Source organism: Montipora capricornis, chromosome 6, assembly GCF_036669925.1.
Source record: "Montipora capricornis isolate CH-2021 chromosome 6, ASM3666992v2, whole genome shotgun sequence".
In the NCBI taxonomy this organism is placed as follows: Eukaryota; Metazoa; Cnidaria; class Anthozoa; order Scleractinia; family Acroporidae; genus Montipora; species Montipora capricornis.
Window position 1 is genome coordinate 15,718,990 of NC_090888.1, and position 15,000 is coordinate 15,733,989.

The window sequence follows — 15,000 nt, forward strand, 5'->3', positions numbered from 1 at the left end:
GACTATTATGCTGGCATTATGTTGGATGCTCGCACAATAGTATTATCCTTGCAATTATGCCGGAATAATTTATCTAACCCTAGCCCTTCCCCCACTATCTACCCCTTAGTCTCCTAGTATCTTTATCGTATCTGAAATGAATGCATATTTAAAGTGCGGGTTAAAGACGACAGAGAGAAGTGATCCTAACACTTTCTGGACAATTTAAGCAATTGTCTCTTGTAGTAGACACTCTTACCCCACTATCTACTCCTTAGTTTTCGAGTATCTTTATCATATCTGAAATAAATGCATATCATTGTTCGAAATACCGAATATTTAGCTTGAGAGTGAGGCAGTGAGTACAAACACAATAGAAGCACGTTGGAATGAATGTGAAAATTTTTTGCATATCATCCACTTCTTTTGTCTTTGTCCTCTAAACCTCTCTTTCCAGCTGAATTTTAATATATCGAAAATAGCCTATTGACAGGAAATTTTTTAAATATCATGTTGATGTTTTTATTATCAGGATACTTTTTATCAGCTTTTATGCTTCTAAACATGACTATTATGCTGGCATTATGTTGGATGCTCGCACAATAGTATTATCCTTGCAATTATGCCGGAATAATTTATCTAACCCTAGCCCTTCCCCCACTATCTACCCCTTAGTCTCCTAGTATCTTTATCGTATCTGAAATGAATGCATATTTAAAGTGCGGGTTAAAGACGAAAGAGAGAAGTGATCCTCACACTTATCTGGACAATTTAAGCAATTGTCTCTTATTATAGACACCCTAACCCCACTATCTACCCCTTAGTCTCCAAGTATCTTTATCTCATCTCAAATGAATGCATAATTGAAGTGCGGGTTGAAGACGAAAGAGAGAAGTGATCCTCACACTTATCTGGACAATTTAAGCAATTGTCTCTTATAGTAGACACCCTTACCCCACTATCTACCCCTTAGTCTACAAGTATCTTTATCCTATCTGAAATGAATGTATATTTGAAGTGCGGGTTAAAGACGAAAAAGGGAAGTGATCCTCGCACCGATCCAAACAATTTAAGAAATTTCAGTTGGCTTCGGTCATTTCTCAGTTTGCAGAGCATTGTACCGGCATCGCAGAGGGTCATGGGTTCAGATCCCGTTGGAGCCACCTGAATTGTTCAGGTGTCTATAAGAAACAGGGTGTTACGAAAACTAAGACCCTCGAAAACTAAGACCTAAAACCTCGGGGTCTTCGTTTTCGTAGTACGAAAACTAAGACCCCGTCTTAGTTTTCGTACTACGAAAGCTGAGACTTCTTGTTAATAGTGGTAATTACGGGAAATAAACCCGGGAAAGCTTACCGCTAGTCAGAGATTTGAGCGCTTGATGTTGTCTCCCTACAAGGTTTAACTTGACGACACCACGATACATTTATTCTTGTCTCTGTGACAGGAAAAAAAACAGTGACATTCGCCGATGTTTACATTTTTACACGGAAACTCTAATATAATAAGATGGGGCCTTTTCAATGACGACAAAATCAGCATCTTTACCCTTTGGCTGTAACCTCTAAAAATGGGATGCAACGGGGTACGTTTGTCAGCAAATATTTGTTACCCTATTTCCAGTATCAAAACAAGTCCAGCACGTATCATTTTAGAGCTTTTGGGCGTGCATTCACAATTGAGCCGTAAGTCACGTCCGACAGTAAACGAATGCCGTAGTATGATATGTCTGATGGCTTTCACACGGGTTTCACATGTAGGACACAAGTGATTTTAGAGCTTATTATATTAGAGTCTCCGTGCCAAAATATGAACATCGGCGAATGTCACTGTGTTTTTTTCCTGTCACACAGCACTCCAAGAGACAAGATGTATCGTGGTGTCGTCAAGTTAAGCCTTGTAGGGAGACAACATCAAGCACTCAAATCTTTCACAAGCGGTAAGTTTTCCCGGGTTTCTTCCTCGTAATTACCACTATTAACAAAGGGTCTTGGCTTTCGTAGGACGAAAACTAAGACGGGGTCTACAAAAACTAAGACCCCGGAGTCTTGGGTCTTAGGTCTTAGGTCTTAGTTTTCGAGGGTCTTAGTTTTCGTAACACCCATAAGAGACAATTAGTTTAATTGTCCAGATAAGTGCGAGGACCACTTGTCTTTTTCGTTTATCGCATTCCTTGATAAATGGAAATCGTTTGCATGGTGACTTCGAAAATTCAAGAACCTCTCCCTCGCGTGTTTACTTGGAAAGCTGATCCGTTGCATGATCCTTTGACCAGGAAAAAAAAAACCCAGTAGTTTCATGCCCTAAGACGTCTTCCTTTTCAAGATATATTGACTTATGGTGGCTGGTACCAATTTCCTCGCGCGGGAAGTAAGTCATCTTCGTGTGTCATGCGTGAGTAACACGCACGATGCAGACGCGAGATTTAAAACCCGAAAAACCAAAACAAATATGGCGGCGCGGGAATTCAATGTTTCCCGAGTTTCAAAGGCAACTCGATCGATCGTGACGACCATCGGGGGCGTATAAAGGACCTGCAAAGTGGATATAAATCTGGAGAATGGTCAAACGAACAGAAATTATCTGGCTTGTTCCCCTTTGTCACATTCTATGGTTTGTACTTTGTTTGCTCGACGAATATTGCGTATGCAGGAGATAGAGACGACGTCAAACCAAACTACGAGTCCAGACGACATCAAGGTTACTTGACATTTCGCCCTTGACTAGGTTTTTGTTCGGCTTCGCTCAGTGATTGGTAGACGAAAATGTCTTGCCATCTTGATGACCAATCAAAAGCTTTCCAAACTTGTAGCGCCACCCTCACGTACCTGCGTCGCATTCTGATTGGTTTAATTGCTTGTCTGTGTCCTGGGTACTTAACCACCTTAATAGCTTCAATTTGCATTGCACGGCACTTTTTTGACACATTTGTTTTGCATCGTTTTAGGGAAAAGACACGGTCTTCCTTGTTATTCTATCGAATGAACCTTGTTTTCTCTCAGCTGTTTCAAAAGCTCCTCGTTGACTGAGTCTGAGCAACTATTTTCATCGGAGGAGAACGCACGCGACTTGATACCAAAAGACTGTGAGACCGAAAGAAACAAACAAACAAAAAAAGATTTCATTAGCTGGGTCGTCCAGTTTTTTCTTCTTTCTGTAATCATCACATTGATTAGTTTTATTTGCACCGCTAATATTTTAACTGGAACACAAGAAAAGTGATACATTTTATCGCAAAATATAAATCTCAACACCCGCGCATAACACATTTAATTTTACCATTAACCCTAGAAACCTCTCCTTTAGGGAGCCACACAATTTACACATGCAAAGTGAACTTAAACGGTAACCATTTGAGCCACTGCGTTCTTGAAAGATTCGAGTTTGTCTGTGAGTCAACGTCACCCAATCGTCCTTTCTTTTTCTAAGAATTTCTTTACTGAAAAACAGTTCTGATATAAAGACGGATGTCTTTTTTCTGTGTAGATAAAGAACTTAAGTTAGCAACAAAAATATCTCGAGGTTTACTTCCACAGAAGAGACCCAGCCGCATTCCATGTCTCTGAAATTCGCCAACTTTTAATTGTCATTTCGACGACAGTTTGAGTGGGATAGTATTAGAAATTTTCTCATGAAATATATACGGACCACCGTGAATCATATCCGGGAGAATGAGTTAAGATCTCGGTCGGCATACTCGAGTGCGGATTTTCAAAGCCCACACCCTGGTAAAAGCCAATGTGCTTGGTTTTCTTACGTCTGACTTGGCCAAAGAGGCCATACGCGGAAACGAGTATGGGAGGCCTGTAGCAACCCTGCTTTCTGATTGGCAAAAGGTACTCACATGTATTACATTCAACTCAGTGATAGGTTACGTTTTACACTGAATCTCTCATCTACTGAAAGACGACGTTAACTGATCCTTTTCGCATGCAACTCCTCGGTGGCTGAGGCCAGAGTACTGCAGCGTAGCGGGAACAACTATGAAGGGACGTTTAAATAAAAACACCAACGGTGATTTCTTGCTGGCACCGTGGACAGTCTGGCCCCAAAGGCACCCTTCATGGACAGGGCTTAAAAACGGCTGATTGGTCGAGAGGTTATGACGTAAAAAATGCCCCTCTCATGAAATGCGCATGCGTTCAGTTTAGAATTCATGATCTTTCCATGGCGTTCACTGTTGTGTTTCTGCGGAATGCATGAGCATTTACGAAAAATTCTACTGTGCCTGAGTCGAAATTTATCATGTTGTAGATATCAGGTGAGACCTTGTAGGAGCTGCGAGGCTACCGTTGTAGATCCTGATATTAGAACATAGTTTTGGGCTATTTAGTGGACAGATGGATATGAGGACAACACGTATTCTGTGTAAACAACCATGTTTGCGATTGTTGGTTGTGACCTTTTAATATTTGAGTGGGTTTTAGAAAAGCCATTTGTTATGAAGATCAGAGAAGTCTTTTCCATCATGAAGGAATGGATTGGTCGCATTTGCCTTTGGCGTTGTTTCAACATGCACAAGCTCCTTGGCTTGTCAGTGATAGATACGAGCTGTCTTTCGACAAAATCATTATCTCCTCCTTTGTTTGTTTCATCTTCTTGATTTTTGTCATCATCTTGATCATCGTCACTATCGCTACGTTCATCCTCATCTGCAAGGTATCTAAAACAAATATTTATTGTAAAGTTTTTCTTGGTTAAATTATTATAGTTAGCGCCTGCTAATATTGTTGAATTTTGATTCATGAAGTCACTTTGATTTTTCCTAATTTCCCTGCATTAAAAACCTCGAGGCTTCACGGACAGCTTACAGTCGGTGTAATTTGTAGAAATAAAAATTGAGGCACATGTATGTCATTGTTTACTACTGCCACATTCTGCATGTTACTGTAGGACTTCACCTATCTAAGCATTTTATTGCAGTGCTCGATAATTTGGACATTTACAATTAAATGTGCACGTTGTATCTTCTACACTGTAGCTAAAGTATATGAGAATAAACGATATTTTCATATCATTAAATTATGTGGTTATTGTTGCTTTCTCTTTTTTATACCTAAGATTTTCGCAACTTTTCTTGGTATCAGTCATTTTAATTGTTTTGTACGCTGGGGATGATGTGGCCATGTATGTTAATTCAAAAATTGATTAATGTGGTTCTTAATGTAAGTGCTCCAGTATAGCTTCAATTGACACTCCTCCTCTATACTGTTTGATTGTACCAGTTTTGGACACGCCAGGGACAACACGATGGAATTTTTGACATTCTGCTGGTCATGTGATGGCTAAAACAGATGGCTGTATGTCCATGAGACTAGTGCACATGTGCCAGGCAGTAGTTGTGGTACATGGGTGTTGTTGTGCATGGATGAAGTGGATGTCGTCCTCGATGAGCATGATAAATGTTTTTTTCCCCACATAGAGCAGCCAATAACATTGTGTAAAAATATATTCAGCATCACAATTTCCCCCATATACAAGATTAGAAGATTAAATGATATACAAAAAAATGCACACAATCCCTTCACTTTGCAGTCAAACCAGCTCAAGCGTTCCTCTGACGAGCAGATTAATGAGTTCATTATTGCAGATTTGATTTCGGGAATCATTTCAACAATCTGGCTTTTGGATGAGTGATGCAAAACTCAATCAAGCCTCAGGTCAAAACTTGAATTTTGATTGGATTATTGCTTGCTTCCGGTGCCAGGCCAGCGTGAGAATTTGACAGGTGCAGCAATTTGCATAATCTGCCAAGGTCGTAACAAGCGTGATTTGCCTTTATTTTAAAATTAATTTCTCTATCCAATCTTTAATTCAAAAACATGGTGTCTTAAGTTTGAGGATACTGGTAAGATTACGGTAATGTTGCTAGAGTGAAATGACAGTTGTTTGGAAGATTATGCAAATCAGTAAACCTGTGAAATTCCCACGGCAGCCTGGCACTGGGAGCCAGCAATATTCCAATCAAAATTCGAGTTTTCAACTGAGGATTGAGTTGAATTTTGCACTATTCATTTGACAAACAGATTATTCAAATGGTTACCGATATAAAATTTGCAGTAATGAACTCATGAATTGGCTCGTTAGAGGAACGCTTGAGCTGTTTTGACTGTAACTTTCTCAGTAACCTGGTTAACACATGTTTATCCCTTGCATTACATATACTTGTAACTGAATGTTATTCAATTTTTATTGTTGTGTAGTATATTTTAGAATGTATGCCTCAGTTGCTTCCCTTTTTACCAATTTCCATTTGGTTTTTTTTTTGGCAAGTTCAGTTTAGTACCATAGTTATGCAATGAATTTGGGTAAACAAGATACCACATCACTTGTCCAGCCATAAGGGAATTGTAGAAAGCTCCACCAAACTTTAACACTTTGATGCCCAAACCGGCCTAAGCTGGCCAGACTTAGTATCTTACTCTGTCTAATGCCAGACGATTTTACTCGTCAATGGGGAACCCCTGGGAGCCAATGGGTTAAATTAAGACCATTGGCCTTTTGTAGTCTGTTATTTATCTGTTGAACAGACCAACATTTTATTAGAATTTTTTCTTAATGACAAATGTCTTCTGTTCAATTTACATTTCATATGAAGCTGTTTTTTGTTATCAAGCATTTAGATGACTCATATTTACATATGCTCCCCGCCAGTCTTTTCACCTATATGCCCTTTAAATTAATTTGGGTTTCCTATTCTTTGAGTATAATTTCATAAATGCATCACAGAACTTCCTTTGTTTAAATGTTTGAACATTTTTAGTTAACTACCTGGTTCGAAAGAAACTCAAGTTCTGCAGAACTGCTACAACCCTTGACTTTTGAAGCTTTCTTCTTTTTTGTGAGGGGGTTCTCTTTTCGTTGTTAAATTTAGCATCAAAATATCTTCAAACATTCCTGGTGCATGCTCCTCGCTAGCCTGTGAACGTGGATGTATTTCCATAAATCTGCATTCGCAGGCTAGCTCCTCACAAAAGCTTTCCATCTTGGAAGGGACATAGATTTTCTCCACCATCTGCTTAGTGTCTGGTGAGGGCCTTGTGAAATTGCTGGAAAAGTGTGCTAAAGGTGGTTTCCCCTTTTGAAAAATGATTTCAAAATGGGGAAGATAAGAAGAGGTTTCACTTGTTCCATTTTCATAGTAAAATTAATGCAAAAATGTTATACATGTAGGTACTTGAAGAGTTCAAGCTTATTGAATTTTTTATTGTATACATAGTTTGTTATGTGGCAAATGTTCATGTACTCTGTTTACATTTCTTATTACTTAATTTGATGACAAGGCTGATTTGTTATCATTGTTTTAAAAGAATGGCAATGTCTTGGCATGCAGTTTTGAATCCACCCTGATAGGTGTAGGTTTTAGTGAATGTTCAGCCCTTTAACCCCTAAGAGTTACCAATGTTTTATTTCTCCTTATGTTAATGTCTCTTAACTGATCAAACATGAAGGTTCTTGAGAAAATGGGAAATGATCTACAAGTGAAAAAGGACTTGATTGTGAAATAAATTATTCTCCTTATACATGTATGTACCATAGGAAATGTCTGGAGAACAGTGTGGAGAATGTGCATATTGATATATTAATGGATTTAAATGGTTGACAGTGCTGAAGGTATTTTCATTTATTTGGCGAGATGGGTCTGGGTGTGTGAACATTTCAGAGGGACTAAACTGTTTATCTTTTATTTTGCTCTGAATGATTTTAGTTTCATCCTTGAGTTCCTCATTTTTCTCCCGAAGTTGAGCCTTTTGCTGAGAAATGACTGTTGCATGTGAAATAAAAGGAGAGCCTCATTTGTAATTGGGTGGCAATTTGTGCAGCAAGATTTTTTGGAAATTTCTTGTGCTTCAATTTGTTTTTGTTATTAGATCAATGACAATGTGCAAATATATTTGTGTATCTATTTAGATGGATAGATCGAAATTTTTGTTAGCAGCCTACCCTCTCATTCTGTCACTTTCCCTTTCCTTTTCCGGCACCTCAATTCTTTTCCTCAGATCTCCACAGTCCGAAGTTTGGCTGATGGACGGGTATGAGCGCTATCCAGGGAATAGAAAATAATAGGTTCCCCCAACAGGTGGAAAACGAGCAGTTTCTGAGGTTACGTTAACATAATACATCATGAAGAGAAAAAAGTTTAAAACCCCTAACAAACTTGCAACAACAAAACATAAACTAAACAGCCGAGGAGGCGACGCCGGTCAGCCGCGGATTTTTGCGAGAAAAATCCTTGGCCGAAAGGGCAGTCGTTGAGCAAGAATCGTGTAAAGGTGGTCTAAAATAGAAAGACACGACACAAGATTTCAAACACACTAAAGCAGTTTATTAACTTCAGGTTTTATGTACCATTGCTAACTAGACGAAACATAACCTTCAATTTAGCCACAGACTCTCATCTGCCCACGAATTGAATGAGAAACGACTCTTTGAACTCCAGGCATACTTTAAAGTCTTATCAGTGACTGAACAAGAGACGAAGACAACAACAACAACAGAGACGAAAGTGTTTTCAACTCACGAATGGCTCCTCCGTTTGTTCCGTATGAAATGTCATTGATGTCCATGAACAACAAGGAATTTAAAACTTTCATCAAAACGAATCAAAAGTCATTTTTGATATGTGTCACAGTAACAAATAACCTATCCAAAAATGCTTTTCAAAACCTTAGAGAAATCGAAACGCCCTTAGTTCACGGCAAAACTGTACCTTGAGCAAATTCTGAAACGGTGAAAGATTCTCTTCAAGAGAGCTGTGTCGATTGCTTGATAGTTATGAAATCACCGTTCCGATGTCTGCCATCATGATCAAAACGGCAGCACTGAACAGTTGTGCCTTTCATTCACTTTGGAGTTGAAGGCCTTGGGCGAGCAAGACGTTGGAAATGGCCGTTACAATGACGTGTCAAATCTGCATTCGTCGTCCGCCATTTTGAAAATCGAATGGCGGGAGGAAGCCTGAGTCTTAGTGCGCATGTCCAGCCGTTTTTAAGCCCTGTCCCATTCATGCAAGAAACGATGATAACACAACAGAAAATAAAAGCAAACACAAGACACAAATGAATAAGAGGAACGACATTTAAGTGGTACTACGACCAAAAAAAAAATTGTTTTTCCTTTGGATTTCAAAACTATGTTAACTAAACACTAACTCACCCAAGTTTTAAGTTCTGATTTTAAAAAGATACCTGTTTATTTTAGCTGGAATTTTCTTATTTATTGGTCCGCCATTACTAACTTCAAAATCTTGAGAGAGGTGGGTCGAGGAGAAAATGACCTCAAACACTCACTAGTTTAAGAATGCAATGCGTGTGTACACGGCCTAATTAATATGCAGCACGGGAGTTTCGGGCTTTCAGACTTTTCAACCCGTGTTTTGCATATATAATAAATTACGTTTACACACTCAAATTTTAAGCTAGTGAGTAAATGACGTCATTTTCTCTAGATCCAACTCTCTGAGGTCCAATCGGCCAGTTTTGAACGTGAGTAATGGCGGACCATGAAATCCAAAACTTACACTCAAAATAAACAGCCTTTGGATAAAACTCAAAGCTCAAAATTTTGTCAGTTAGGTGTTAAGCGAACACGCTTTCAAAATCAGAAGAAAAAAAGGAAATGATTTTTTGATCATAGTACCACTTTAATGAATTTCTGACATAACACCAAATTCTCATGACCAGCCAAGAAAAAATCTGTGGAAGGGATTAGGAGAATGAACTTTTAGATCATGGGAGTCAAAAAGTTTTACAGTTTATTACGTTTCTTTACTGTCCCCTGCAAAACAACGACGCGACAGTTTGATTAAGGAAAATGCCAGCACGTGAGTGTACATTTTTCTTTTTTTCTCCAAACTTGAACGCCTTTAACACTAGTTTCTTTCCTGCCGGGTAACCGGCACGTTTTGTCGCTTCAAAAAAGGAGGCTCACACTAGTTTCGCACTCATATCTTAATTAATTGATTGGGTGACCCCTAGTTTTTATTGCAGGAAAGTGATTAGCAGGTTAAGATAAAACTATTTCCTGAGTCTAAAAGAATCATAGCCACCTTCTCAGTTGGAAATTTTTAAGGTGGCTCTGAATCCGCTCCAACTTCTTTTTTTGAAACTTTGCAGAGTCAAGTTTACTGTAGCCTGCTAATCACTTTCCTACAATAAAAATTGGGGATCACCGAGTGAGATGAGTGAGAGGGCTTATGAGCTCCTGATGACGTTGTACAATAATGATGAAGTATCGTATAACTAGTTGATATGAGCAATTTTGAAGTAAAGATTGAAATGAACGATTTACTGATATATGCTCTCGTAGTTATCAAAACTTTAAATTTGTTTTTTCCCAAGTCGTTGTTTTGCAGAGCACTGTAAAGAAACGTTCAAAATCAGAAGCCCATCAGAAGGAGCGTCTATTTTTAGAAATGACGTTTTTGAATTTGCCGCGCTAATTAAAGGTGTTTCCTAAGTGGTCCACATGAAGGGGCGATCCAAGATTCTGCTGAGTTTGCAGCATTAAAGAGACCTCGGCGCTGATTGGCTACTAAATTACTATTGAGGTTTACCATGATAACGAATGGCGCGAAAGTGGTTCTAAAAATAGATAGGTCAAGAAAAACACTACTTCATAGAAGCAAACTGGGAGATGGAGGCTCCTACTGATGGGCTCCTGTCAAAATGCATGCCGCACGTGCAGCACGATTATTTTCTTCTTTTTAACCAATCATATTCTTGCTTTCTGGCGTTGTCGTTGCTGCAGCCGTCATCACTTCGTTAGGGAGTTTATAATAAGAACTACGACGCCGACGTCGACAAAAACGCCACCTTAAAATATAACGTTTCACTATCGTAAGTCGTCAGCGATTATTCCCTGATCTTGTTTACGTCGTGCAATGTGGGCGAAATATCCAAAATACTAAATTTGTTGGGAGCAGTTTCGGAGTAAAACTGGAGAATGAAAGGTTTTACATTTGTATGCTCACGTTGTCGTCAAAACCTCAAATTTGGTGATTTCGCAGAAACGCGAGCAACAATGCGTGTCGCATGCGCAGCAAGATTATTTTTCCTCTTTTAACCAATGATATTAGGGACATTAAGATCTACGACGGCGACGTGGATGAAAACATCACCTCAAAATATGACTTTGCTCCAGTGTATCTATCTCGTGGTTATTCCATCTCGTTCACGTCGTGCAATGTAGACGAAGTATCCTCAAGATAAATTCGTACCAGCGAAATGAAAGCTCATTCGAGCGCCACATTGGATTCTTTCTCAAAGAACCACATGCATGGGATAAAATATACATATTATTGTTATTTTCCAGATGAGTATAAATTTTGTTGTCCCATTCTTTTTGTTGAAGACGTATCACTTAACATTTGATGACATTTTATTCAAAAAAATAAAACTAAACAAGCAAAATTTCTATGTAATATTCAAAGAAATGTTTCAACTTTTCTTTGTCTCGTTTTTTTCAGCTTTTGTTTGTTGAGAACATCAACTATGAAACCCTTTAAAATCTGGAATTGTTCCAGAGAAGGGCGGTGGATTAGATAGCCTAAACGTTTCCCGCAAAGCGGAGCATTAGTTCCCATTAGAAAAGACATGCTTTATGCCCGCCTAACGATTACCCAATGTTTCCACCGCGAAAATCTCTCTTGGCAGGGCGAGCGAGAAAGACTGGGGTGGGCCGAAAAGAGAGAGCCTGCGCAAACTATAGAGATGCAAGCTTATAAACACAAAGTTCTTTGAAACATTAACACATTTGGCTCTTGATAGGGTTTTTGTTCGGCTACGCTTAGTGATTGGTAGACGAAAATGTCTTCCCAGCTTTACACTTTATCGAAAAATATAAACCTCGACACCTGCTCATAACACACATTTTACCCGGCATTTCTCGGAGAAACCTTGCTTTTAGGGAGCCACACAAGTTTTCTCAAGGTCAAAGCACTAAATTGGCAACCATTTGTGTCACGGAAGAGTTGGTGAAAAAGACACCGGTTTGTCTGAGTCAACATCGTTCGATCATTGGCCTTTCTTTTTCTTATAATTTCCTTATTATAACGCAGTTTACGTTTATGTGCTCTTTCGTGAGTAAAATGGCTTCACGTTTGGCTAACTATGGCGGATTTAGAGCGGCAAAAGATATCTATTTGATATAAACACGCATATGTTTGCTTTATATGTAAGTAAAGATACTTTTAAAGTAAACAACAAAAACTTTTTAAGGTTATTATTTACAGACTGGGCCAGTCGTAGTCCATGTCTTTGAAATTCGCGAAGTTTAACCGTCATTTCGTCGACAGTAAGTAAAGTATTATCGTTCGGGTGAGTGTAGTCCTGAGAAAGACTGTTTGAGATGACACTGACTGACGTTTCGACAAACTGAGCGGCGGTCATCTTCAGAGTCAAGTGATTTGTGTAACGTCAGTAGATACTATATAAGAACTCCGGTCGTAGATGTCATCGGTCAACTTATTCGTGATGTTTTTGGTCGACTGTCAGTTGAGCCTAGATGTTAGGCTCTCAGAGCTAATTTCTCAGTGCAGCGTTTTATCACTTGCACAACATTTGCATTGGCTGCCGATAGGAGAGCGTATCCATTTCAAGGTATTGTTGTTTAGTACATTTAAGGCTATACAGGGCATAGCCCCTCTTAACATCGAAAAACTTGTCCTCCTGAAAAAGCACGGTGCGTATAGCTTGCGTTCAGCTAGAGGAATTTTGCAAACGACTCCATCAATAAGGACGAAAGGTACATTAGGTGACAGGTCATTCCAGGTTGCCGCTCCAAAACTCTGGAATCCGCTGCGCCGCGAAATTCGAGCCATCACCAGCGTTGATGTTTTTAAGGTAATTCCTTAGTATTGCATTGCGCATCCCTACTGCGCACGATTTTCGCGTCATTAGCGCGCGCACTTGAGCACGTGCGCATACAAAACGTAAGAGATTTCACTCAAACTAAACCCGATAGCGAAATAAATGCTCCTTTTCTCTCAAACGAGCACGGTGACTCCCAATTTTTTTTTTCAGGTATTTGCTAAGAACAGTCTAATAAACAACATATTTGAAGAAGCAAAAAAGTTTGATAGTAGAACATGAATTTTTTTGGAAAACAGTTCCGTACTGGGTGTATTTTACCCAAGGCGAGGACTTCAAGCTAACCACGGAACTGTCCCAAAAAGTGCACTATTCCCACAACCAGGGAATCAAAGTCGGCGTAAATGAAGCATTACTGCTTATGTAAATAAAAGAAGCTTTATTTTCAAAATAAAATTTTGTGTCTTTGAAGTAACCAAGACTTAATTCTGTATGAAGGTGATTCGAATTTTTAACGCGAAAACAGTAAAAATACCCCATTTTAAGAGCTTGCTGACGCGTAAACAAGCACGGTGACCCCATTTTTTTATTGCATTTTTTTAATGTTCATATCATGAATGTTAATTATGAAAAGTTTCCAAAAAAGTTTGATAGTAGAACAATTTCAAGGGAATTACCTTAAGCGCCATTTTAAAACGTCCTTTTTTTAAAATAGCATATGGATAATAATAATGTTTTTTGATGCGTTAATGCTTTAAAGCGCCATCTTAAAACCTATCTTTTTAAAGTAGCATATGGATAATAATAATAATAGTTTTTAATATATTTTAACTTATATGTATATATATTTCCTGATTAGCATTAGTTTAGTATTTTAGATTTTGCAAATGTAATGTGCATTTGATCACTTTTATGTCTTTTGCGCAATGTAAATATTAAATTATTCTTATTATTATTAGATGCAAAAATGTTTTCATGCAGTTCACTTTATTGCTGACGCATTCCTTGACCATATTAGGTACAGCAGGTCTATGATATCCTGTGTCCGACAATCCAATGAAAATGCTGGAAATGTCGTCAGGTGCTTTCTTCCTCCACATGACCTCAAATTTGACCATTTCACGTCATTGTCAAAAGTAAAGTAAAGTAAAGTAAAAATATTTAACGTCGATAATTCATCACAGTAATTCAACTGACAAACTTGAGGTCGACGCTGCGCTCATTTCACTACCCCCTCTCCATCAGTGCTCCGTTCTACGGATATTTAGGGCTACTTAACTACACGCAAAGGAAAGAAGTCAAAACAAAGATGCGAGATCCGGGAATGCGGCGCCTTTAATGGCAGCCACATGTTTATGTACTCTCTGTAAAATTCTAAAAAATTCTTAAATTTCCGTGTAATTTCAACTCGAAATGTGGCCTATTGCTCTGGTTATGTCACTGTTTGCCACCGTGTGGTCGTACATGCTGTTTACGCTGGGTTTTTGCCGATATTCGAGCTTGGCAACGACTTATACAACAACTCCGTCTCGTCGTCGCCATGATGGTAGACCGGTGCGGACCAGATATCAGCCTTCTACACTGAAGACACTCAGAAAAAGCTGCCCAAGGAGCCGTCTACCGGACGACCTTTGGAATAATCTGGGAGAACTTGGAATACGTAAGCCCGTACGTTCGAAACGTAAATGGAAGACCCGCAATGCGAATGCTAGAGTTGTGGAAATAATTCAACCTGAAGTTCCAAATACAACCCCACAATCAAGCTTCGCGACTGTCTCCAATATATTTATGGCTAATGTTCGATCACTACATCCTAAATTGGATGAGCTACACTCAATCACCGCTCTCCTAAGACCTGGAATAATATGCTTGACGGAAACATGGCTCAATGATTCGATTTCGGATTCTGCCTGCAATCTCCATAATTATGTTTGTTTTAAAAGGGATCGAGTTGGTAGACAAAGAGGAGGTGTCTGTGCATATATTGATGCTCACCTTCCTTGTAAACGGTTAATCGACTATGAAGATCACGAAGTCGAATCCCTGTGGATTTCCGTGCGCCCATTTAGATTACCAAGATCAATAACAAACATTCTTGTGGGTGTTGTTTATCATCCGCCTCACTTTGGTGCCGCCGAAAATCGCGTTCTTACTGACCATCTGATGAAAAACGCTGACCAGTTTCTCGCCAAGCATCCAGAATGGCTAATTG

At 39.0% G+C, this 15,000-nt stretch overlaps 1 protein-coding gene and 1 pseudogene across 1 annotated transcript in view; both read left to right on the top strand.

The window, feature by feature from the left end:
* Positions 1-15,000, top strand: part of LOC138051581 (protein NLRC3-like) — a 263,812-nt gene that overhangs the window by 162,753 nt on the left and 86,059 nt on the right. The gene's annotated exons all lie outside the window — the stretch shown is intronic.
* Positions 14,202-15,000, top strand: part of LOC138050911 (uncharacterized) — a 3,477-nt pseudogene continuing 2,678 nt past the window's right edge.